The sequence below is a fragment of the Cynocephalus volans genome, chromosome 3, assembly GCF_027409185.1.
Source record: "Cynocephalus volans isolate mCynVol1 chromosome 3, mCynVol1.pri, whole genome shotgun sequence".
NCBI lineage: Eukaryota > Metazoa > Chordata > Mammalia > Dermoptera > Cynocephalidae > Cynocephalus > Cynocephalus volans.
In genome coordinates, this window is record NC_084462.1 from 49,381,225 (window position 1) to 49,409,175 (window position 27,951).

A 27,951-nucleotide genomic window follows, 5' to 3' on the forward strand; every position below is an offset into this window, starting at 1 on the left:
GATTCTATTAAATTTATAAGTGTAAGTGAAAATGGCTAGTTCCAATGTAAAACCTTAATAACTTATATCATAAATTATATTTTCATCAACCATGGATGAAAAGGAATTTAGAATTTAAATTTTTTTAAAGGACCGTCATCTCAAGAGCCATGGCTGGTGCCCTGGTGCATTAAAATGTCTATTCAAGTTTCCCACAGACAAACTACTATATTTCAACCATCTTTGATTCTCTACAGTTTTCTGAATGGCCCTGTCTTAACTGGAAGAGTTAGGGGAAGATGGTGGCCAGTTTGTCAGATGCCAAAGCTGGCGCTAAGTTTTACCTATAACCATGAGCAATTCTTCAAGGGTCTTTACAAAGTAAAGAGTCAGGTAGAAAGCTAAGGTAGTAAGTCAGAAGATAAATCTGAATGGATCACCCAATCAAAGAGTCAGTGCAGATAAAGTGTCAATATTAAACCTAAAATACAGAGTTGGGGGTCATAGTGTTGGAGAAATAAAGAAGCAGGCAGCAATGTTTCAAGTAGGAGGGATGGGTTGGAAGAAATATAAAATGTGCTGTTGCCTGTGGCTGTATCCAGTGTGTGGGTGACTCTCATGTTTAATGACCCAGCAATGGAACTGAGACCAGTTGTAAGTATAATCTTCTGAATGCAGGATACACTATGTTCCTGTTCTAATCTGGAACTGTTATGGCCACATCTCTTAATTATATTCGGTTCTACTGCAGATGTCAACACTAGACCATATACACAAAAAAAGAAAGAAAAATATATAAAATTATACATTTTATTAATAACCTCTTTGGCCATCTTTATGATAGAAACCAAACTTTTCACAATAATCACCTGTGTAGGTGCCACAGTCCTAAACAGTATCTGAAGAACAGTTATAGATGGTAGGAATGAGTTACTAAGGCTAATTGACAAGCCATTATTTTTATTGTAAACATTATTATTTTTCTGTTGTGGATATGGAATATATATTAGAATATTTGCATAAAACACACAGCATTTGCAAAATTTGAACTGTATAAAATATAGACAAGTCAAATTTTTTAAAGAAATATTTTGAAAATATTGTTATGCTTATCTAACATAAGACTATTTCTGCTTGCCATTATAGTCAATCCATAAACCTATGAATAAAGAAACATAGAAAATAAGGCTGTATTAAGCAATCATTTTAACACTGTCTTGTTAGGTTTAAAACACACAGGATGTACTACTTGTGAAAACAACAGCGCAAAGGAGAGCGGAGGCAGCGGATATAGTGGAGCAAAGTTTCTACATTTTACCAGAATTTATATAAAAATTATGACAACTGTAATAAAAAGCCTAGTAGAGAAGCTCTATAAAAAATTTCATATGACAGAAGAAAAAATCAATAAACTAGAAGAACATAGATCAATAAAAAGTACCAATTTAAAGAACACAGAAGGAAAAAAATGAAGAAACATAAACAGAACCTTAAAAACCTGTGGGACAGCATCAACTATAGCAATTTATGTGTTATTCCTATAAAAAGAGGAGAAAGAAGCAGAAGAAAAAATTTGAAAAACTAATGGCTGAGAACTGTCTAAATTTGATCTACAAATACAAAAAGCACAAAGAATTTCAAGCAAGATAATCCCCCAAAATGAAAAGAATTACTAGATACAACATAACCAAACCATTAAAAGCCCAAAACAAAGTATTGAAAGCAGAACAGCAACAGCTAACTCATCAATCAAGAATTCTAAATCCAATAAAATTAGTTTAATTTATTTATTTTTCTAATGAAGGTGAAATAAGGACATTTCCAGACAAAGAATGGGAGAATTCATCATTTGGACATCTTCCTTACCAAAAAAAAAAAGAAAAGAAAAGAAACGAAAGGAAGCTCTCATGTTTAACAAAGTGACACTAGACAGAAATTCATAGCTAAATGATAAAATGAAGAACACTGAAAATAGTAAATAGGTAAGACTTATAAGACTTGATAAATATATTTTTCCTTCTCTTAACATTTTAAAAAGGTATAAGATTGTATAAAGCAAATTTATTACACTGTATTGTGGGGTTTGCTATATATACAGAGATAGAATATGTATGATAATAATAACACTAAGAAAAGCATAGGAAAAGCAAATTTAATAAAGCAAAGTTTCTATATTTTACCCGAAATATGTTAGTGTTATTTAGAAGGAGATTGCGGTAAGTTAAGATTCATGCTATCCTCTTTAGAGTATTCACTAAGAAAATAATTTTAAAATATAGTTTAAAAAATCAAGACAGGAATAAAAATATATGCTGAAAATATTTATTTAACACAAAGGAAGGAATAAACAAGAAACATAGGTACAAAAAAGACATGGGATAAATAGGAAACAAGTAAGAAAATAGCTGATATAAATCCAACCATGTTGAAGATTACATTAAATGTGAAAATGCCAAACTCTGCCCTGTAATAGCATAGAGTGTCAGACTAGATTTTTAAAAAATCAAACAATACTCCTTCTAAAGGAGACATGTCTTAGATTTTAAAATATATAGGTTAAAAGTAAATGATGAAAACAGAAATATCACGTGAGCAGTAACCATAACAGCACTGGAGTGGTTACATTAATATCAGATTTAAAACAAAGAAACAAAAACTTTAAAACCAGAAATATTGCTAGAGGCAAAGAGAGATGTTTTGCAATAATAAAAGGCTCAATATATCAGTATTATTAAAATATCATAAATGTACATACACCTAACCATGGGCCCCAAAATCCATGAAGAAAAAATGACAATTAAAAAGAGATTTTTAGACAACTTAGCAATAATAGTCGGGGATTTCAAAATCCCAATCTCATTAACTGATAGAAAGGCTAGACGGAATCAAGTATGTGGAAAACTCAACACTATCTACTTGTTTGACCTAACTGGCACGCACAGAACATTCTATCAAATGACTGCAGAATACTCATTGTTTTTAACTACATATGAAATATACTTCAGGACAGAATAGATGTCACAAAACAAGTCTTAATCAATTTAAAAATCCTGATATCATATAAAGTGTCTTCTCTGATCACAATTAAATTAAAGATCCATAACAGAACAAAATCTAGAAAGACACAAAGTATTTGGAAAGCAAAAAATAAACTTCTAAACAGTCCATGGGTCAATGGAAATTTACAGATATGTTTATTAAAATTTACGGAATTCAAATAAGCAATGCTTAGAGAAAAAATGTATACCTTTAAACACCTATGTCTGAAAAAAAAGTTTTCAAATCAATAAACTAAAGTTCTACCTTAAGAAAGTAGAAAAAGAAGAGCAAGCTAATGGAAAAACAAGCAGAAAAAAGGAACTAATAAATATTAGAGTAAAAATCAATGAAATAGAAAACAAAAACCAAATAGAGTAAAACGATAAAATAAAAGTTACTTCTTTGAAAAGATCAACAAAATTGACAACACTTTAGGTAGACTGATCAGGAAAGAAAAAGAGAGGACACAAATCAGGAATGAAAGAGAACACATTACCTCCAACTTTACAGACTTTAAGATTCTTAAATGGGAATATTTTGAACAACTCTATGACATTAAATTAGGTAACTTAGAGTAAATGAACAGGTTGGTACAAAAATGCAAATTACCCAAACCAATGCAAAATAAATTTTTAAAAGCCTGAATAGATATATGTAGAATCAGAACTGATTCTACAAGTAAAGAAATTGAGTTAGTAATTAAAATTTTTTCCACACACAAAAAAAGCCCAAGCCCCCATGACTTCACTGGTGAACTCCATCAAATATTTAAAGAAATAATACTAATCTCTCACAAACTCTTACAGATAACAGGAGAGGAAGCAATACTTCCCACTCCTTTCTATGAGGCCAGTATTACCCTGTTACTGAAGCTAAATAAAGGTACAACAAAGAAAACTACAGACCAATATCCCCCATAAACACAGATGCAAAAATGTTAAATATGTAACAGCAAACCACATTCAGTAATATATATAAAGGATTATACACAATGACCTAGTATGATTTATCCTAGGATTGCAATTTTGGTTTACCTTCTGAGAACCAATTAACATAATACACCTTAACAATAAAATAAAGAGCAACAAAACCCACATATCTCAAGAAATGCAGAAAAATCACTTGACAAAGTTCTGCACCAATTAATCATAAAACCCCTCATCAAACTGGAAATATAGGAAAAACCCTCAATCTAATAAAGAGTATATGGAAAACTTAAAGTTAACGTCAGACTTAATGGTAAAAGGTGTAAAGATTTTTTTCCTTTCAGTTACAAAAGCAAGGCAAGGAGGTTCACACACATCACTTCTATTCAACATTGTGCTATAAGGCAAAAACAAAAAACAAACAGAAAAACCCCCACAACATCAAGAGAGATTAAAAGCATCCAGTTTGTAAAGGAAGAAGAAAAACTGTCTTTATTCAAAGATGGCATTATCCTACCTGTAGAAAATCTTATGGAATCCACTAAAAACTACTAGAACTAATAAATGAGCTCAGCAAATTTATAAGATACAAGATCAATATAGAAAAATCAATTGTATTTCTAAATTTTAGCAATGAACAATCCAAAATGAAACTAAGAAAATAATTCCATCTACAATAACCCCAAACAAATTTAAATACCTTGTTATAAGTTTAACAAGAGAAGTACAAGACTTGTACACTGGAAACACAAAATACCGCTGAGAGGAATTAAAAGAAGATCTAAATAAAGGGTCAGACATTCATTTGCATGGATTGGTTGACTCAATATTTTTAAGATGGCAATTCTCCCCAAATTGATTTACATTTTTAAAGCAATCTTCATCAAAATCCCAGAAAGTATGTATATAGAAATTCACAAGCTCATCCTAAAATTCAGATAAAAATACAAAAAACTTAGAATAGTGAAAACAATTTTGAAAAAGAAGAAAACTTGGACGACATACTACCTGATCTGAAAGTTTACTATAATTGTACAATGAGCAAGATAGTGTTATATCAGCATAATGATAGGCATAGATGAACAAAATCAAGAGACAAGAAATAAACCCTTATATTTATGGCTAATTTCTTTTTCACAATGATGCCAAAACAATTCAGTAAGAAAAAGAGAGTTTTAAAAGAAAGAAAACAAAAACAAAAACCCCAAAACAAAACAGAACAAGAACAAAAAAGATCGTTTTTTTCAACAAATGGAGCTGAGATGATTTGATATCTATAAAAGCAAAAGAAAAACTTGGACCTTTATCTGATTCTACATAAAAAATAATCCACAGAAGATTATCATCCTAAATATAAGAGCTAAATCTACATCCCTAAACTTCTAAGGGAAAGACAGAGGAGAAAACCTTTCTGATTTTGGGTAGAGTTTGGTGGCATGGTATCAAAAGCATAAGCCATAAAAAAAAATTATAAATCAGACTTAATTAAAATAAAAATCTTCTGTACCACCAAAGATACCATTAAGAAATTGAAAACAGAAAAGCTACAGACTGGGAGAAAATTTTTGCAGATAATATATCTGATAAAGGACTTGTATCCAAAATATATAAAGAACTCTTAGAATTTAACAATAAAAAGATAAATAAAAAATAGAAAAAAGGCAAAGTATCTGAATAGACATTTCTTTAAAGGATGTATGCAAATGGCCAACAAGTACATAAAAAACTGCTCAACATCGTGAGCTGTTAGAGAAATGAAAATCAAAACCACACTGAGATGCCACTTATTACCCAGTAGGATCTCTATAACCAAAAAGAAAGAAAATAAGTGTCTGTAAGGATGTGGAGACACTGTGTCCCTCAATCATTGTTGGTGGGAATATTAAATGATATAGCAAATTTAAAAAACAGCAATGTTTTAAAATGTTAAACATAAATTTATATGCCCTAGAAATTTCACTCCCCACATTCTTTACAAGAGACATGAAAACATTCACACAAAAGCTTATACACAAATATGCACAGCAGCATTATTTGTAACCCTCAAAAACTAGAAACAATCAACGGGTGGAGGGATACACAGATATGGCACATTTGTACAATGAAATGCTATGTATCAATAAAAAAGAATGAAATACTAACACATGCTACAACGTGTGTTAGCCTCTTATTATTGTTATTGAAAAAAGTCAGGCTCAAAAGACCACATCTTGTATGTTGTATTTATATGAAATATTCAGTAAACACAAATTTATAGAGACAGAAAGCAGATCAGCGGTTGCCTGTGGCTGCTGATAGGAGCAGAGACTGACTGCAAACAAGCTCTAGGGAATATTTTAGGAATACAGAAAGGTTCTAAAATGGGATTGTGGGATGATTATATAACCGTATATAATTTACAAAAGATAATAGCATTATACACTTAAATTGAGTGGATTTTATAATATGTAAATTATACTTCCATGAATCTGTAAAAATACGTAACGGATGATGTTGCATTTTCCCCATCATGACTACAGAGGGCACATGGTGTTGTCATGTGGTTCAGGTGGTGCTGCTAGATTTCCCCATTGTAAAGATACCAGCTACGATCCGAATGTCTGTGCCCCTCTAAATCCATCTGTTGAAATCCTAACCCCCACGGTGGTGGCATTAAGAGGTGGAGCCTTTGCAAGGTGATTAAATAATGAAAGCAAAGCCCTCACAGATGCTGTTGGTGCCCTTATAAAAGAGGCCCAGAGGAGCCTGTTTGCTCCTTCCCCATGTGAGGACACAGTGAGAAGACATCTGTGACTCAGAAAGCAGCCCTTACCAGAGAGCAAATCTGCTAGTGCCTTGATCTTGGACTTCCCAGCCTTCCCAATGTGAGAAATAAAATTCTGTTGTTTATAAGCTAGCCAGTCTATAATATTTTGTTATAGCAGCCCCAAAGGACTGAGACAATACCTTTTCCAAGCATAATTAATAAGTAATCCATGTGGTGATATTTTGATACTATGTGAATCCATCCAACAAATGCTTCCTATTTAATTTTATCATTTCTCCTTCAACTTTATTAGCTGGCATCCTTCATAATGATGAGGTTCACTCTCCACTCCGTTTTCTTTGCACATCACTATGGACACCTTTATTCATTTCTATTCAATATGTTAGACTCTGTCTCATCTGTATTCTATTTTATGCTCATATTGTCCTAAATTTGGCCAGCTGCAGTTCCTGTAAGTCAGTTCCCTTTGCCTTTTTTTTTTAATTTTTATTTTTTGGTGGCTGGCTGGGATGGGAATCTTAACCCTTGACCTTGGTGTTATCCCCCTTGCTTCTGGCATGTCTGCATCAGTCTTTGAGCACTTCATTGCTCTCTAGCACAGCAAGACATTCCAGGCTCACCTGTCCTTTTCCTGTTCCAGGTATTTCTCCACATATCCCTGGTGCTTTGGGGTAACTAACGATGTTTAAAATCAGAAATCATATCTTCTTTATCCTCTCCCCCTTCACTCAATTGGAACCCTAAAGAGATGCTGATTATAATAAATATAATAGACATTTCCAATAAGTGCTAGTGAGATTAAATCTCATCCTAATGATCTGGGGGATGCTTGAGAGTCCTGTGATGAACGCACAGGTGGAAAAGAAGAGGCAAGCGGCAGACTCGAGCTCTAGCTGGCATTGCTTCCTTGCATGGCTTTTGAAGGCCAATTCATTCTCTCCAACTGTAAAAATAATTACCCACTACCTAAGAGTTCTGGGAAAATTCACTTGCTAATGCCTTTAAAGAGATTGGAAGATCAAAACTTCTATGTTTATGCTAATATTATTATCTTAATTGGTTCTCTTGCTCCTGACTAAAACTGAGACGGCTAAATCAGAGCATCGCTGTAAAAAAACCACATTCAATTCACCATTACTTTAATGCCCAAGTAGCACAAATCTGAATGATGACACTGCAGCAGGAAAAGGCAAGCAGCAGGACAGGACCAGTGGTTAAAATCCAGTTCTCAAAATCCAGCTGTGCATTTAGTTGAAGCCATATTCATTGACACTCCACTGTGCCTATCTTGTTTGTGTAAGGTGTTGTGGGCAGCCTCATTTTCTCATTCTGTTCTCTTTATCCCTCTCTATTATTATTTATGAACTTGCAAAATCCCCCTTAAAGGGCAAATGAAAGTGTGAAAATGAGATAATTATATCATGTTGAAGAAAAGGGCTAATTCAGCCCTACTAATAATGAGGTCCGACCCTAGATGAGGCAAGTCACCTTCTCTGTGACTCTGGTTACTGATCACACTCAAAAGAGGTGATGCTGTAGCTCTGGTTGCACAGGTTATTGGTGAGGCAGGAAAAACTGCAGAGACCATACACAGCAAGGACCAGGATATAAAGACCAAGTGAAGAGAGAGAGGCTAGAATGTGTGAACTATAGAGGGTGACCTCTATAGTTCACAGCCCTTTATTGGTTGGTCTTTAGTTGTCCACTACCTACATATTCATGAGAATAGGTATATCATGGAGACTTGGGACTGTCACATGTTTTGGTAGATTGTTTACAAAGGTGGCTGTAATAATTCTTTCTTTCCCTGTATGCACACCCCTTCTGCAATGTGATTTTAACCACTCTTCCTGTAAAAAAATGGGATGTTTCCTTTCTCGTAAATCTGGGTTTACCTGGGACTTTCTTTACCAACAGAATGCATTTCAGGGTATGTTGTGTGACTCTTAGGCCCTGAGGCTTCTGCTCACACCTGTTGGACACTAAGGCAGCAGTGCTGTGAGGATGTCCAGAAGAAAAGACCACACAGTGGCAAGGCCCAGCCATGGCAGCCTGTCCTGCCATCCTGCAGGGCTGAGCCCTCCATTGAATGGGGGAGCCCTGGCAAGGCCAGCAGAGGATCCACCAGGCCAACTCACAAACTCATGAGAAGTGGTAACTCGCCATTGTTAATTACTGTAATGGTGGAAATGGAAAACTGAGACCAATAATAGAAATATTTCTTGAGCATTTACCATGGGTCAGCACTTATCCAAGCCCTTTTAAAGTAATAACTTGTGGAATTCTTTTAACAACCCTGTGGGTTAAGTACCACTCCTATGTCTATTTAACAGATTGGAAAACTGAGTCAGTCAGGGCTTAACCAACTTGCCAATGCCTTTTCATATACTAAGTGGTGCAGTCCAGATTGAATCCCAGGTGGGTTCAGCTTTGAGGCCTGTGTCTTAATTCCTATACAATACTATGTTTTGTGGGCATTTCCCCAGTGGCCTATGGGGCATCCCTATGACCTCTGAATTTTTACAGGTGGAATTAGGCATGTGCAGCAATAACTTTTCACTCACTAAGGTCTGTCCAGCAGTTCCATGTCAAAGAAATCATTCATCCTCCTTTCAAAAGGTTGTTGAACTGTGGGCATGTTTGCAGAACTTTGAAAGTCCATTATCAAGTCTGAGTGTCTATTCTTGGTATACTCTTCAGGTATGAGAAGTCATGTAGTCATCAGGTCCAGACATTTACTTCTGGAATAGAAACGAGGGCAGAGCTTGTATTACCAAGAGTGTCTGCCTGGCATTTCAGAACAGGCCACCTTAAAGCAGCAAGCTGTTTAGGTAGAGAACAGACACACCATTTACCAATGTACAGACTGAAGAGGGTGTCAAGGCTGTAATGTGATCAGATGTGACAATAGCACAAATGAAGTTCCAAAAGCAATTATCTTTCATACCCAGGCAGATAAATAACCATCTGCCATCAGAGTCAGACCCAGGCATTCAGGGAAGAGAGATGCTAAAGGAAATGAGGCACTGAATTGTCAAATCTGGACAACGAGTTTCTCAAGTAAGGAAATGACAAAATGACCCCAGATAAAGAATGAAATGAACATTGCTTGGAGATCATTGTAATGAGTAACATCTCACTGTGCATTGAAATGTCCGTGAACAAAATCTTATACAGTGTGGAAAATATAATTACAGAGTTGACCTGGATTAAAAATAGGAAGAAGTTAAAGAGTGGCTTATTTGGATAAGTTTCACCATTAGTTTATTGTAGCTCATTACTTTGACATGTTTTGTGTCCTCTGCAATACCTTTTATTTTAAAATACTAGTGGAACATTCATTGAATGCAATAAACTTCTCAAAGAATTGCCCTGGTTGTATACGTTTAAACTCTCACCATTGAGGGTGTTATTTAAAAGATAAAGAATTGAGAAAAAAAAAAAAGATACATTAGCAAGATTTCCAGCTGCTATAATCATACATATTATGACTCCGTACAGTAGTTACAAGGCCACTTTCTAGATCCTCTATGTGAATGTGACTGTGTGAAGAAATACACCTACCTCAGCAAGGATTCTATGTGGTCGTAACTCTAGCTATTCCTTAGGAGTCTTTGAAAATATGAGTGTCAGGGTGGACACTGTGAGAAGTAAATGAAAGTATCAGCCAGAGCTATCAGTGTTTATTAGGTATGTGGTAAGCAATATGAACATTATCTTACAGCTGTTAAGAACAACCTAATAAAGTACGTATGTTTTGCATTTTAGAAAAAAAAAAGGCTCAGAGAAAAAAGAAGTTCTAGAAGTTTAGAGCAGGTACCACTTTGCCTCCAAAGCTCCTGCATACCCAGGGTGTGTGTAGAAAACTGGACCCTTTGGTCCCACCCCAAGTCAACACTCCAGGCTTAGCTCCAAATATCTCCACAACTATCAGTCTCCAATTTCTTCATGTCTCCCCTCCAAGTCACCAAACTGTCCAGCCTTATTTTGTCCATGAGACATTTTTTTAAAGGGTAAAGAATTCAGTAGCAAACTTAGTCTATTGTCTTGGGAGATGTGGAACTATTCTTATTTCCATATATTGAGAAACTGGCGTGTCATTTGTGTCTCACTTTTTCACTTTTAATAATAATTGAACAGTTTTTACAGTCAATTCTTTAAACCTATTATGTACAAGGTGGTATGTTATGCATTAGAGAAACAACAACAGACAAGGTATAATTGGTGACTGCCTTAAACAAAGAACCGGAGAGAAATATGGAGCTATAAATGTGTAGTAACTCCTACAACTGAGAAATCTATGCTGCTTTAGAGCTCCATTTTTCAATACAGTATCCACTAGCCAACTATGGTCATTACATTTAAATTAATTAAAATGAAATGAAATGAAAAAATTATTCTGTCATACTAGCTACATTTAAAGCCCTCAATAGCCACTTGTGACTAATGGCTACCATATTGGAAAGCACAGAACATCATAGAAGATTCCCACATTGAAGAAGTTTCTGTGGGACTACTCTTACCCTTATCTTGCCTTTTCTTCATAAAATTTGTAACTACTCTTCAGTTTACTTCTATTTACTTATCTGTTTGTTTCATGTCTGTCTATTCCACTAGAATGTAAATGTTCCCATGCCCCAAATTTTAATTCCTTGTTGTTATCAGAAAGAGTTTTACTCTAAACTCTGGCTGGCCTGACTAGAGCCCCAACACTAATCTATCCCTTGCTAGGTGCTTCCTTGGCCCACTGATCCTATGTAGTTTGATGGAGAAATGCTCGGTATTGCCAAGGTCTCCACCAGTGTGAATCTGTCTTTCTTGTTATTACCAGTAGCTTCCCAGACTATATCAGAGTTCAGCACATGCTTTTGTTTTGTTCATGGATGGCTTAGCTCCCCATGAGGGTCATTTCCTGGAGCTGGGGTTTCCCCAGCTATTGTCCTGCTCACACCATCCCCTCTCCCTTCTATTTTCCACCAGTCAGTTCTGCTGAAGTCCTAGCATGACTTGCTCATGAGTGTATCTAAGTAATGGAAGTCTCATGTATCCGTTTTTGTGCTTCCAGATGGCATTGCAAAGATGCACAGGTGTACCTCAGATATGTCTCATTGTGGAAGTCCATGAGCTGAACCTTCCATTCTAAACTCTTTTCGTGTCCTTAGGGATAAATGAGATGACTTTGACTCTGGAAGCCCAAAGAAGAGAGCAGAGAATAGAAATCAATATGATGCTTAGAGAGATTCTTTAAGAACTAGTCCTCTGTGCCTGATGACCACTACATAATGTTGATTTTAGCTGGCACGGATTATTTACACTGACTTACATAGTACACTTAGTGATTTGGACACTCAGCATAAGACTTTAGGGAAACAACAAGGAAATACATAAAACCAGTAGTAAAGCATGATAGCAATCTGATAGGGATGTAGGTATACAAGGGGTCCTCGAAAAGTTCATGGAAAGATTCCTATTATTTTTTAATTATATTTTTCTCTGATACTGACCCTGATCCTGGCCCTGACCCTGACCCTGACCCTGACCCTGAAGTATTCTCTTATGCAGGTAGATATTAATGGGTAGGCATTGACAGATGGATGGATAGACAGCTAGGCAGAACCATGAATGAGCCTATCGTCTTTCCCCTGCATTGAGAAGAATAATACTTTGCCCACCCAAGCCTCCCCTTATTCTAGTGTGGCCCCTCCAGGTAACGTCTGGTAGATCAGCCCCAGGGAGCTTATTAGATGTAGACAAGGTAATAGCTAAACTTAGACCAGAAGTCATTGGCAGGAAGGGAGGAGGTGACAGCACAAACTGCTGTGGAATCAATTGTATGGGAAATAGAAGAAGGACTGGTGTGAGGAGACAGAGAGACTCTGAGGCGACAGTTGATGTGTGTGCACATGAGAAGGGAGAGGTAGAGGTTAATGCAAAGAAGATGTTACATTTTGCTGCTATCAGGAACATTTTAAAAATAGTGCAGTAAATTCGTAAACATTTATACCTTTTTTCCCTGTTATTTTTCTGTGCTAAGCTGGATGATGATATTAAAAGAACTTTCTTTACATGAATGTATTTCTGAGGTTCAATTAATAATTTGCCCTGAAAATTTCAAAGAAAGGGAAAAGTTATATGCCAAAAATATTTATTCAAGTACTACTGATAATATCATCAGCTGGATGCTGATAGGAAACAGATCAAGTAAATTACAGTTTTTAACTGGCCAGAGACAACACCATCACCGGCACTTAACCTTTATTGAACTCTTATTATGTACCATTTTTCTGAGCGCTTCTCATATAATAACACATTCAGTGTTTTGTTTTTTCTGGCAGCTGGCTGGTGAGGGGATCTGAACTGTTGACCTTGGTGTTACAAGGCTGTGCTCTAACCGACTAAGCTAACCAGCCAGCCCAAACATATTTAATTTTCACAGTAGCCTTATGAGGAAGATACTATTGCCATTTTACAGATGGGGATATTGAAGCACAAATAAATATGTTGACCAAGGTCACAAAACTAGAGAGTCACAGAGCTGGTGTTTCAAATCCAGGTAGTCTGATTTCAGTCAGTTATTTTAATCCATGCACCATACTACTGTCAATATTGTGTATGATGAACACTAAGTGATGAATGACAAAAAAAAATCCCTGATGACAAGTTATATGAATATGCAGAACTAAAATTTTGCAAGATGTTGTTATCACAGATGCTCACAAATACATGTGGATGTGAGCAGGCTCTGGAAAGGAGATGTGTGGTGATGGTGGGATTATGGCTGAGTTGAACTTTCATAATATTATAATATGACTTTTACAAACAGAAGCACAAAGCCAGGGGAATCAAACAAATGCTAATTTAAAAGCCTATTCTAGTTATTGACATTTCCTCCGTATGCTTAATTTTATATATTTATTTGAACATGTTTTTCCTTTCTACTTTCCCTCTTTTAAAAATTTGTCACATACATCTTCTTCGATAGGGTTTTTAAAGATGGTAATTAAATCCACATATAAACATATGGTTATGTCTAGTTACACAATTAATGATAATATACGGCATGTAATCATCATCTCATTTGGATTATATAGCATGTGGTGACATAATTATAACATGTAATGATGGAGAGATCCTTATTGAAGCTGAGTGAAATGACTGCAGTTGGAATTGGATGATTCGTAAATGACAATCTCCTAGTTGCTTTAAGCATCCCTCAGGGACAGGGACAGGCTGAGCCTTGCCTATTGTTATAAAGAAAAATGAAAACAATTTAAGTACATAAGAAATTAATGTGAAAAAAAAAAGAAATTAAGGTGAACTGAAATGTGATGTTTCTTGTTTTAATCAGACAGAAAAAGAAGTCTAAAAATAACCTTGGGTTAAGCTCTATTTGTTAAATAAAAATTGCTTTCAGGCTGAGACAAAAAATGCATTACTTTGGGCTGCCATTTAACGTTCACTCAGTGGTCCACAGAGGGGTCCATTAATCATGGAATGGGGCGCAGAGTGAAACCGCTGCTGTCCTGGTTATCTTCCCCATGCCCGGCGCAAATCACCCCTTCCCTCTGGTCCCCTACAGACTATTTATCTGCATCAGGCATCCTGTGACAAATGTCTTGTCCTTTGCAAAAAGTTCTGCTTCTGGAAAGGGCAGAAGCTGACATCCTCAACTCGCAGCAATAATTGCAAGGAGGGATGGGAACGCCCCTCTGCTCTGGAGAAAGCGATGAATGTTCCCAGGGCTCTGGCTAATGACAGGAAACGCAGAAGTGGACAAAGTATCAGATATCAAGAAATAAGTCTGGGAGTAATAAAACAAATTAGAGAAGGGAAAATGTAAGCTAAACATGGAAGTGTCCCCTTGAGCCGACTGGTAGGAAGTGCAGGAACCTGCCAAGGAGAGTGTTCTGAGCCACCGCCCACGTTCAATCATTGAAAACCCCAAAGATTTAAATATTGGAGACGAGATGCAGCAGGGCCTGCTTAATAAGCAGTAGCCCTCAAACACAGAGGTTGTGAAATATTTTTGTTTTGCTTTGGTTCCTTCAAACTTCAAGAACTGCCTCAGCACTGGGGCCTGGAGTCTTTGGAATGGGTACCCTTTCTTTTCAAGTTGTTTTTGCTGTGTTTTTCTTTCTTGCTTTAAATGAGCTGCTAGGAACTCCTCTGGGAAACCTGCAGTTTTTGAGGAGCCCCGTTTGGGAACCGTACCTGAGGCCTTCACTTTTTGTGCAGGGTACCTGTCCCACAGTCAGGGTGGGGAGAGACATAGTGGTTCCAGGGGTATCAGAGTCATGGCTCTGTCCCTAACCTTCTCTGTTACTTACAACAGATGAGTCACTTTATCCTTCTGGATTTTTTCCCCCTATGTTAGATGAAGGTGCTAACAAGGCAAGCTCTAGCAACCTTAGGGTAAAAACAGAACTTTCCTGCTAGAAGCCTCTCTGCTTCAAATCCTAAGCCATCAGAAAGGTCAGTGGTACTGGGCGGGTCTGACGGCAGCACCAGCCTCCACTTCAGCCCTGGGATTGCAACCTCTGATGTGATTCAGCGTCTCACTACAGCATTTGCTCCACCTACAGGTCACGGCCAAACCAGAACCAGCACCAAACATGAAGCATATCGTGGAATGTGGCTATGTGGCTCACGGCTGTGCTGAAGCAGGAATTGTCATGATTTCATATCCAGATGAATCGGTCTCAGTTCGGGGGTTCTTGCAGGCTCAAACCCATCGGGACAAACCTGAGAGAGGGCAAATATTTATTATTTTCTCCTCTGGGTGGTGCTTCAAAGAGTGCACCCTGCCCACTGGAGGTCCTCCCCCAGGGCCTTGTGGGTTAGAAGAGCATCAGAGCAGAGGCCAGACTGTCATGCCAGCAACCAGGGAAGGCAGAAGGTGCCTATCCTGCAGATTCCCTGGGGTGCAAGGGCTGAAGGAACAGGGGCTCTGGGCATGCCTGGTGGGCTGCAGTTCCCTGTTTTATCTGCCATGAAGATGGTCCTCTCTAGAGGAAGGGGTGAATTGGCCTTGAGAGGGGAGAGGGGAAGGTAGGGTATGGTATATGGGTCTACCCCTTGTTTACTTGGGCCTCCAGGTCCTACCAGCCCTAATGTAGTGATGTCCCAATCGGCATTCCAGATCAGCTTCCACTTGCAAAATACAGTGAACCCCGAATCCCCTCCAATTCCTTCCAGATCATTCAGGGAGTCCCAGTAGGTCACTCTCACGTTCTGTGGATGTCAACCTTCCCTTTAATCATTTCCCCTTCTCTTGATTTTATCACCAGCTTCTTGAGGTTCCCCCAGGTTGCAGTCCAAAGGCGGGCTTGTCGGCTCATGGGTTGAGGGGTTTCTGCCTCTGCTCCACCCTTCAGATATATGCGGAATTTTGACCATTCATGGTTCCCTGCCCCATGTCCTCTGACTGACTGTTTGCTGCAGGGCAACAAATGCGGCATATCTAAGAGAAGAGTGAAACAATAGAGCCACACACACTCAGTTCTTCATGCAGAGGGCAGGACGCTCACCTTTCAGTATTTCTTGTATTCCTTTATTACGCACCTTCCTGTCCACCGGCCATATACTTAAATTTAGAGGCCCAGGCTGCAAATCAATCTAAGACTCACATACACTCCTTAAAGCCCAAGGTATCTCTCCTATATAATCTGAGCACGTAGTTTTTGGAACAAGCAGCATGCATGGTCCCTTGGGCACGGAGACCCCTCCTGGTCTGCCTTGCGGCTCCTCCATACACATCATGAAGAAACCTGAAAGTTCTAGCTGGAACAGGACTTAGGGAAGATTCTGGGTTTCCGACTATAAGGATCAAAGTGAATGACAAAACAGCCCTTGTGTTGTACATATTTACATGACGTTAAGAGTGATGTCTTAATCAGGCACCAGGATATAGGAGATACTGCACCTCACTTGAGGTTGCAGGATAATACAAACTTTCAAAGTGTGTGAGCTAGAATTCATTTCACGGCTCTTGGGTCCCACAGAGTCCCCTCATTCAGTGTAAGGCTATAAAAGCATCAAAGAAGTTCAAGAGAGAATTTCGAGAAGAGGATTTTTGGAGAAAGCTGTGGAATCCTGAAAGTGCCTTTCCCCCCAGTCCCTCCCAGAGCCAAATCCAGGATTGGTTGGGGAGCACGGTCCCCTTGGAAAGTGATGTGGGTTCTGGCTGTGAGTGGATGAGGCGGTGAGAAAGAAAGAGAGAAGGAGTCGCAGGAAGAGAGAAGATGTCACACAAAATCAAGTTTTGATTTCTGGATAGAAACCATGTTTGCCATTTCCAGTCACCTGCATGTCTATAGCCGACCTAAAATGAGGAGAATAGCCACGGGCTTTGCCAAGGCAATTGGAGACAGCAGTCAAACCACTAGACAAACTCAACTTGTCCTGCCCCTGATTGTTAAGATGCTTATTTGGCAAGACAGGCAGCATCCACGAGAAACACCTGCTCCCAGTATAACATGAATAACCAAGCCGAGGGAGGATAGGCCAGGTTTTGAATTCTGCTCCTGTTATAGTCCTTAGAAAAGTGTGTTATCTTTCCAAGACAAATTACAATACCCACTTTGTTAGTTTATCATCAGGACTAAATGAATTAAATCAGCAAAGTGCAATCATTTAACTGAGTCTCTAGCATATACCTATGTGGTCAACAAATACTGGTTCTATTTCTCTTTTTATTGCAAAAAGGGCGTGATTTTAGCATAAAATCTGAACCATAGAAAAGTTTTAGGATCAAAGGTTTTGTTGAAGAGTAGTTCAGTATCACTGGGTCTCAGAATTACTAAAGATGAGAGGTCATTATTTGGGAATCATTTAACTGTTATTGACTGATTAGGTTAAACATGAATGAGAGCAGGAATAAACACAGATGCAATGGAAAGCCCAGCCTGTGGGAAAAGACATGTGTCCTCATGAGCTTTCCTGGTGAGGGAAGGTGGTTAGAACTTCTGTTTAAAAGCTGATAATGAAGTTTATTGAGAGCTTACTGTATGTCTGATATTGTTCTGTTTTCTTTACAGGTGTCATTACTTCCTCTGCTTTCACAGATGAAGAAACTGAGGCACAGGCAGGTCCAGACACTTGCCCAGGCAGTTACTCAGTGGCACAAGCAGGTTTTGAATTGAGATAAGCCTGTGTGCTAATCTACTATGGTACAGACCTGCCTTTTGAGACCAAGCTGGGACTGTCTCCATCTAATGTGCAAATGAAGAGGGCCTCGAGAAATTGCTTAGCAGTGACAGTCACGTCTCAGGAACGGCTGCTGAATAGGAACAGGGACTGCCTGACAGCTGCTTTCTGATCTAATGGCCTCTCTTTCTAAAGGCTGTCTTCCACATCTATTACGTGGATCCCATTGGAAAGCAGGGCTATGCTTCTTCAGGATATGGCAGCTACCTTGAATACAGAAAATACTCAGCTCTTTATCGCCATCATAAATTACTGGTGGTGTTGTCAAAGACTGAGGATGTCGCCAAGAGGGAAACTGTCAATACACCATCAAAGCTACCTGTTCCATCCCAGCCCCCAATCTGTGCACTGGTTCCATAAAACCAGTAAAAAATAAAAGTATAAACAAAGTTAAAAAAAAAAAAAGAAGCAAAATGAGACCCTGTAAATATATGTATATGTAAGTGTGTGTGATTAATATATTAACTTATAGTCAAAAGCTAGAAACTGTGTCTTCAAAGGAGGCAATTCATACAGTATTTTGTCCCTGGAGAAAAACGTCATGTCTGCCCACAGAACAGCAAAACTTGAAACAACTCATGTTTCATAATAGTATTAAAAAATAGCATCTATGAGGTACACGCCTCATTTAAAAAGGCTCAATTGTTGGCTGGCAATTTGAGGACATTAGCTCCTGCATGGAAACACTTGCTTTGGATGGCCAATCAGGATTTCGTTTTAACCCCCTACCAGATTGGTTGTTATTTTGATCAGTCTAACTCTAGTAGCATTAAATATCACAATTATTCACTAATACATTTTTTCATTTTTCTTTATATTTGTTTATTAGATAATGATAATGACTTTAACAAATAAAAATTCCTTTCAAAAACAGGGCATTCTTTCTTTCAGGGTTGATGAAATGATTTACTGTGTGATTTTAACTACATCCCACACATATAACTAATGATGTTTGTGGATCACTCACTGATTCGTTTATTAAACATATGTTTATTGAGCCAGGAATATATGTCAGAAACTGTATTAGCTACAGGGGAACAAAATGATAAGCAAAATGAACACATTTCTTCTTTTAATGGAGCAAGGGTTGGCAAGCCTTTTCTGTGAAGGGCCAGGTATTTTAGGTTTATGGGCCATACAGTTTCTATTGCAGCTATTGATCTCTGCTGTTACAGTGTGAAAGCAGCCATGGACAATATGCAGATGAATGAGCATGGCTATGTTTCAGTAAAAATTTTGCAAAAACAGGCGGCTGGCTAGATTTGACTCCAGAGCTGTAGTCTTCTAATCCCTGGTCTAGAGGGGAAACAAAATATTTAGCAAATAATCAGACAGATTATTTGCAATATTAAGTTTGTAAACTGTAATTTGAAATGTGGGTTAAGGGCCATGAAGGAGAATAAGCATGAGCCACTGTTAGGAAAATAGAATAGTTTGGTCAGGGCACTCACCTTGGGTCTGGTTGGGTGTGGTTCAGCACATCCTTTGTAGACAAATTGTGTGTGTGTGTGTGTGTGTGTGTGTGTGTGTAGTTGGTGCACATGCACACGAATATAACTTTTTAGTTTTGTTGCTATTCTTGTGTTCCTCAGAGAGTAGTTTTAGTGAAGCCGGTGAGCAGGCATCTGCCTTGAGCATCCGTGATGCCTGGCCATGCTTTCCAACCTATGGCTTCCAAGTAAAAGAGCCAAACATTTGGCATAGTCTGCAACAGGAGTCTGAGCAGGTACAGGAGCTGAAAGCCCTTGGAAGAAGGAGGAAATGTGGCTACTTTTGAATATGCTCTGCCCTATGGCCACCTTCCTGTTGACCAGGATCTGGCTGCTGCACACTGTACTGCAAGGTAGCACAGACCAGGTACTACAATGCAAATCCCCTTGGGAGGGGGAGGAAGTGTGGCTGTCTTTGAGCATGTGGTACCTGGTGGCCACTTTTCTGCTGACTGGAGCCTGGCTATTGCTCACTACGCTGCAAGCTGATCAAGATTTGCGGCAAAAAGTAGAGTTGTTAGAAGCACAGATAAATGTCCTGGAGGATGACGTGCAGCGACTGGCCACTCCTGCCTCTCACACAGGGAAGATGATCAACCCAGTGGTGAGTTGGGGGGAGACCGTGTGTCTCCAGGCATGACCTGTTGTATATGAGAAATTGAGACAGTAAAGCAGCAAAAACAGGGAGAGCCCCTGGCCATTGCAACTATGAGACTTAGGGGTGGATGGTGTAACATGCTTTAGAGACAACGTAGTAAATGCATGTCGCATTTGTCTGAAGGCAAAAGGCTCGGAGGGTGCCACTTAAACCTGATGACCAGCTGGGTGCCATATAAGCCTGAGAAAAGAGTACCACATGCAGATGGGCATATGACCCAAGGACGATGCCGCTGCAGAGTTTCAAGTATGTTTTCACCTGGTGAAAAGGTGGGAAAGTTAGTCTCCATTACTATGTGCCTGTCTTGGTGGCAGCAGTTACAGGAGAGCCACAGATATGCACAGGGGCTGGGCAGCCACTCCTTGATGGACTGGGAAAATGCAGCTGTTGGAAATGTGTGGGTGAATGCTGCAAAAATTGCTTGAGACTGAGTGAGTAGCCGGTGTAAGCTGAGCTGATTGAAGTAATTCAAAAGCCAGAATGTAAAAGGGAAGCAGAGCATAAAGATTTTGAAAGTTTGCAGCCTGGCCATGTGGTAGAGAAGCAAAGAGAAAAGTAGAGAGCAGGAGAAAAACACAAGGGTGAAGCAGATAAACTGTTTGCTAAAGACATTATCTTGGCAGTGAGGCAGCTAGATGCTAATGACTAGGACAATGGGGAAAAAGCCCTAAAGGCATTTGAGAAGTCTGAATGGGTGCTCCACCCATCACAGGCCCTGAGGGTGTTTGAGAAGTTTGGGAGAGCACTCCTTGCATCCTAGGAGAACTAAGTTGTCCCAGAGGGCAGACCTGAGGTGTCATTGCCCTCGGTAAACTGCTCCCTGCATCCTAGCCACTCTGGCTGGAGCAATCCTGCCTCAGTAACTCCAAAGAGCAAAAGCCAAAAACCTTGGTGGCATCCACGTTGTGTTAAGTTTGCAGGCCAGCAGTATGTGAGAGCAGCGGAGACGTGGCAGCCTCCACCTAGGTTTTGGAAGATGTATGAAAAAGTTGGGAGACTCAGGCAGAGACCTGCTGCAGGGGTGGAGCCGCTGCAGAGGTCATCTACAGAGCAATGTGGAGCAGAAAAGTGGGGTTGGAGCCCCCACAGAGAACCCCCACTGAGAAAATGTCTAGTGGAGCCAGGATGGCAGAACTGCCACCAGGAGCCCAGGACCGTGGGGCTGCTGGCAGCATACAGCACTGGCCTGGAAAAGCTGTAGGCACCAGGGCAGCTCAATGGGCTGCACCTGGTGGAGCTGTAGAAGCGAGTTTGCCCAATTCTTTAGGGGTCCAGGTGCCCCAATGTGCTTAACATTTGCCCTGTTTGAGTTTTGGATTTGTTTGGGGACTGTTTTTCCTTCCTATTCCTCCCTTCTGGAATGGGAATGTGTACACAGTGTCTGTCCCACTGTATCTTGGAAGTAGATAAACTTGTTTTTGACTCTTTACAGGTTCACGGCTGGAAGGAGTTTTGCCTTTAGTCTCAGATGAGACTTTGGACTTTTGAGTTGGTGCTGCAACAAGCTAAAGACTTTTGGGACTGGGATGGAATGTGTAATATGTGAATGTAAGGGTCAGTTATCCTCGCTAAGGGAACATCATGGAAGATTCTGAACACATAGATTGTATGGCAAGGGACCTAAAGGGGTGGATTGTTGGGAAAATAGAATAGTTTGGTCAGGGCCCTTGCCTCAGGTTCAGTTGGGTGTGATTCAGCACGTCATTTGTAAGTAACTTGTTTGTGTGTGTGTGTGTGTGTGTGTGTGTGTGTGTGTGGAGTTAGTGCGCATGCACACCAATGTATCTTTTAGTTTTGTTGCTTTTCTTGTGTTCTTCAGAGAGTAGTTTTAATGAAGCAGGCGGGCAGGCATCTGCCTTGGGCGTCCACCACACCTGGCCATGCTTCCCAACCTGAGGCTTCCAAGGACCTGTTTGCTGGTTACCCATCTCATAGACCTGCGTGTGAGGGGTTTGGTGACCCAGCCTGGTGTGTGAGGGGTCTGGGGACCCAGCCTGGCACGTGAAGGGTTTGTGACCCAGTCTGTGAATGGGCTTGAGGGGTCTGTGAGCTCCAGACCCAGCCCTAGATCAACAATTGGCCCAGTCAGGGCAGGATTATGGGCAGGTAAAAGAGCACGACAACTGGCATAGTCGTGGTCATGTAGCTTGACAATTGGAGTCACGAACAGGATTAAAAGCACCACAACTGGCAGCGTCAGCAGGATTCCAACATTAGCCTGAGTGCTACAGCTGTGAACAGACTGGTTTGATGTGGACAAAAAGGTCAGAAAAGTCTTTCCCGGGAGAGGGACAAATGAGCTGAAACGTGGATGATGAGGTAGATGTTAATTTGGTGAAGAGTGGAGGGAAGTGTGTCCCATGCAGAGGGAACAGTATGTGCAAAGGCCTTGTGATGCAAAGCTATTTTAGCTTTTGGAAGTAAAGGAAGGCTGTAGTAGCTGAAAGAAAGTCAACATGAGGAAGTACGGTGCAAAATGGAGAGGTGGACAAAGGTTTTCAGATGACTGGATATAAAACAGTGCTGAGGCCAGGGGTGTTTTGTTAGGTCCCCTCAAATGGCCAACTCTGAGCTTCCATTTGTAAATCTGGACTGGAAGCCCAAAGCTACAGTCAGTGCTCCCAAACCAAGGCAAGGCTGTGTGGTTCAGTCACATGTCTACCAAAAGTGGAAACTTGGCCTTAACTGACCTGACAGCTGTGAGGGCAGACTGGTGGGCATATGCTGAAGGCAGAGAGGAATAAAGGAGGGTTCTGGAGAAGCAATTTGAAGATTCAGCTGCAGCCTCAGCTTCCTTGATGTGATCTCCATGAAATCAAGGATAATCATGATGTGAGAAAATTTGGGAATCATAAATATGCGGTTTGCACCTCGTGTTTCTAGGAGCTCCTGCATTCTGCAAAGGCACTTTAGAGGACCTGGGTAGGTGGGGAGGACACAGTGGGCTGCCAGGGCTTTAAACCAACCTGCTCCATTATGATTTATAAAAAGCAGTTGAATCCTGGATAAGATTCTATGAATGAAGGTGACAGAGTGGAGAAAAAGAAGTTTGAAATCTATCACACCATTGACACCTTCTTTTGAGTTTCCTAGGAAACAGGCCCTGCAAGTTTGGATAACTTCCTGATTGAGAACTGACCGTTAGGTATACTCTCTTTCCACCTCCTCCTGTCTCTCATGACTCAGCCTGGCTCATACTTCTCCAAACATCAATTTCCTTATCTGAAGTGATTGTTGTAACACACGTAGCCAAGGGGTTAAGGTGGAGGACCGCAAAGTGCTTTTAAGCTGCTAGAGTGGGCACGGAAGCAAGATGAGATGAAAGTGAATGTGAACTGAATTTAGGCTCCATGAGGACTTAGGTGCTTTACCAAATCCTAGTGAAAGTGCAATAAAGGCAGGACCAGAGACTCATGGAGGTCCAGAAGCCTGCACAGGGAATCAGAGAGGAGGTATAGCTCAAGGTTAGAGGTAGCAGGCACAGTGGAAAATGAGAGAACTGACCCTCACTCAGAAACAAAGCAGAGACAGGGGGAGTTTGTCTCAGACATCTTTGACTGTTATGCAACCTCTTGAGATAACCTGGGGCTCTGCCTTATGGGCTCCTGCTGGCTGGTCCCACATTGTGCACCCCAAGCCTGTCCTCTGAAGTAGGTGTTGGGCCACCCTTTCTCTTCAAAGGTCCGTAGTTCCATCCAAGAACACCAGCTGGGGAAGGGAAGTAATTCTGCAAACTGTGAGCTGCAGAATGTAATTGGGAAATGGAAACTGAAATGTCCTCTTGCACCTAATTTAACTGTTGTTTCCTGATCTCTAGTCTCAAAAGTGGCTCTAGGATTTGATTTCCAAATTCAAAAATTTCCATCATTTTAGAGTAGCACAACTTCTACTGAAATCAGTACGTTCCATTTTTATCTGCCTCCTCATTCCTCTGCTTTTCACACAGTCCTGTGTTACAGCTGGCATGCTCATCACAATTCTTCTCATGTTCCACTGAGATTTACTATGTTGCTTCTGCATCCACACCTTTTGCTGCACAGATCTGCAAAGCCTTGCCTCTACTTGTTAATGGCAGCATCAAGAAGAGCCTGGTGAATAAAGGAACAAATTCTTATTCCCGAGGTTCATCTTAGCTGGGCTAAATCTGGTGTGTTACAATTTTAAAATGTACTAAATCTAACTATAGTTTCCCCTGTCCTGATCTTTTGAACTTTTCTGGCAAATGTCTCATCAAATAAGCAGCAAACAGCTCTGACTGCTAAAATGCACTAAAGTGGACTTTTAAAAGACTTTTTTAGCCAGGAACCACCTTAGATCAGTGACTGTCCAAGAACACAGGTGGCTCAGTGATTTTAGCCACTTGACATATTCTAAATTTATACCACCTTATTCTCCAGTTCTTCAACTGAGCATATGGGAGAGCGACAGAAAATGTCCAAATAGCCTTGGTCATTAAAATCCCTGTCTGTGAACTCGTAAAGCCCTATGTCCCTGTTTCAGTCTGGGATTCTGCATTTCAGCTTCGCTGTTAGCAGTGAGATGGAGCTGGGTCCCTGCAGCTGGTCTTCAAATGGTGCTGCACTCTTCGCCCTTCGCAAGGGAATCAGACAGGATTGCTGTGATAAGAGCATCTGCTATTTGGATTCCCACAAGGCAATATTATAAAATATCTGCTTGTCAAATTTGAAGTGGGTTGATTATACATTTATCCATTACATTCCCACTGCCTTCAAAAGTGGGTAAAAAATATATATTAAAACTTATTTCATGAGTTTTAAAATAATCATCCATGTGGGTATCCTTTTTTCATTCATGAGACTAATTTCAAATATCAAGGTTTTAGAATAAGAAGAAAAAGGACCTAGTATGCACAAAAGAAAAAAAGCACGAGAGCTGCAGTCTAAAAAAGTTTTTGTACTTTTTAAAAGTGAAATGGGGCAAGTAGGTATTAAAGGCATGTTTTTGAGATTGTTGTTTAAAGACAGAGACTTCTAATGGCTGCAGAAATGTGTGTCCCAGAGACCAGAAAAGAGGATTTACTTAGTGCTTGTGTAATAATCCATCATTTTCTATCAGCATCGAACTCTAATGTGATGTCTGAGCATTCATATTCTATCACACCAGGAAAGGTTTCAGTATGCCCCTTTTGAATGCATGGTAGAGAGGGAAATTCACAAGGGGTCTGCTAATGTTAAATAGTCAAAGTACAAGATGGCACACTGAATTAATGAAAAAAAGACATTTAAAAATTAAATACAATGTATCAAACTTTTCGTATGTATTCTCAAATCTTACAATATTACCCTCTTCACATAGCAGGGAACACTAAGGGCCAATGGGTGTTAGAGTCAAATTTTGTTAGATCATGATAGCTGATTTTTAATTTCCAGGAATTTTGCAAGGCAGTTGTTAAACATAGCCATTATTAAAAAAAAATAAGGAATATGAGTTTACTATTAAATAATTTATAATAAAACAAAGGTAATACTTAAACTTATCCATTTCTACTTTACTACATTTTACTAATATTTATGCTTTTAAGATTATTTATAGCTATTGTTACTATACGGTGTGAAGATTATACATTGATGTGGTACTGGGCATCAGTGGGGTCAAGTGGTCACCTGAAATAGACCACAGTGACAGTATTTACACCACAAAAATCAGCCAGTGCTATAAACAACAGCTTAATTTATTATTTTGTTGCTTGTCCAGACCTAAGATATTTATGGAGAAGATGTTAATGCGCAGATTAAATTTAAAGGAAAGTTTTTTTCACAGCTATTAGATTAAGAATAGCACACATTTTAAAAAAATAATCTATTCTTTCAGTACTCAAAAATTATTATCCGATTCTGCAGAAATATCACTTAGGTCACTGACAAATGAGTGAAATTCTCATGTATGTCTTTGCTGTTGCATTTTTATCTTACTTGTAAACTAAATGGCTATCAGCATTCATTTCAGAACTACATGCAGTCAACCTCAGCCATCGGGTGGCTATGGATATAAGAATTAGGCAAAAATTAATAAAAGCATTCTGTGATTAAACAATTGGTTATAGTAAAGTTATTATACATAGCAGTGTATATTATTATTTATAAAATTTATGCTAAAATTTTTATATCAGTAAAATTTATAATGAACTTAACGGACGTATATATGTGCATTTTTTAAAAAAAAACATTTACCAGCACACAACAGATTAAGGCTCAGAGACTATCTTGCCCAAGGTCACACAGTGAGTAAGTTTCATGGGACTAAGGATAAGGATAAGGGAGTAGCATCTATCAGAGGAGGTGAGAAATTTCTAGACCCTGGGGGCTTCTGGTCTCATTCTCACTGGCTCTCTAATGCCTTTCTTTTGAGATCTCATCTTTATATTTTAGCAATCTCCCATTTGTTTTTTCTGATGGTTGCTGGGAAAGGTCAGTCTCATAAAACACATGCTCACCTCGACACTGTCCTTCCTTCTTTAGATTCTATAATTAAATATGCACAAGCCTAACCAAATCTGATGTATGTGGGTCTTTCATCATTTATGTCCCCAGGACCCATTATTGTCAGCCGTCTGCCTCTTTCTCTTTCCTGTAAAGTTTAACAAAACATAGACACAAATTTTAAAGAAATCATTCTCTTGCCCTTTCTAAAGGAATGTCATTTTCAGATGAAACAGGCTTTTCAGTGATTCCCTGCTGTAGGGGCCAACAATTAGAATAGGTGCATGATCACTTTTTACCTGCAGCTTCTTTCTTACAGTGTAACAGCAATAAAATAAAGAGCTTATGTTTTCACAGAACTTTAATCTTTATAATGTATTTGACTCCCACTGTATCTTTTGATCCTCATAATAGTGGGATCTCATTTAACCTGAGGAAACTGAGTCTCAGGAAGATTAAAGGAAGGTCTCCGTGGTTATTGCCCTATCATATTATAACTCAGGTCATATTTTTTATCATCACAGCACCACACACTCTGTAGTGGAAATGTGAGCAAATTCCTCAGGTCTCTTGGGCAAAGGAGGGCAATAAAGAAAGATCACAGAGTCCAAATTGAGCAGCAAAATGCCCATCAGTTCCTCACTAAGGAAGAGCTAGGAAAAGAGAGAACAGGCATTGGCCATAAAAGTTTGTTCCTTCCAAGTGATCTTCTCAAGGAAATAAAGATTTCAGCAAACTGCGGAAAATCCCATCAATTCTTGATATAGGTTCACAGCACTAATGGGTTGATTATATTTCATGATAGAATCAGGACAATGGAATGTCATTGAAAAGGTAATGTGTATTATCTCACATCTGTGAGGAAGTGTTTTAGGTCCATCATTCATTACCTCCTCAAAATAATCTTATGAGGTGAGTGCTGTGATAATTCCAGATTATAGATGAGGAAATTGAGGCTTAGAGAGATTAAATAACTGGAACTTAGGTACCAAGTCTCAAAAATTAGGTTTGATCTCAGGTTTGTTTAACTCCAGAACCTATACTTTTAACCCCTATGCTAATATAGAGATGAAATGAATTGCTTGTTGCTGATCCATTTTGAGGCATTTTAAAGCTACTTCTGATTGAAGAACCTTTGTTTACTTGACACAGAATTAGGTACCTCCAGAGACAACATCAGCTTAGGCTTGAGCCCTGAAACATCAGTGCAGAGCCTGTGCATTGGGATCAGTTCAGAATAATAGAGAAACCCCAGCTCTGCCATGAACTGTCTGTATTTCTCTGGCCAAATGATGTCATCTCCAAGCTCTGATTTCTTCATGGTGATATGTGTACTTTTGAGAGGATTCATTGGGATAAAATGTGTTAAATTGCCCAGTCCTGGAATATTTGAGGCACTTGGTAAATGCTACTGCATCCTCGCACATTTTAGTCTTATTGTAGTGAT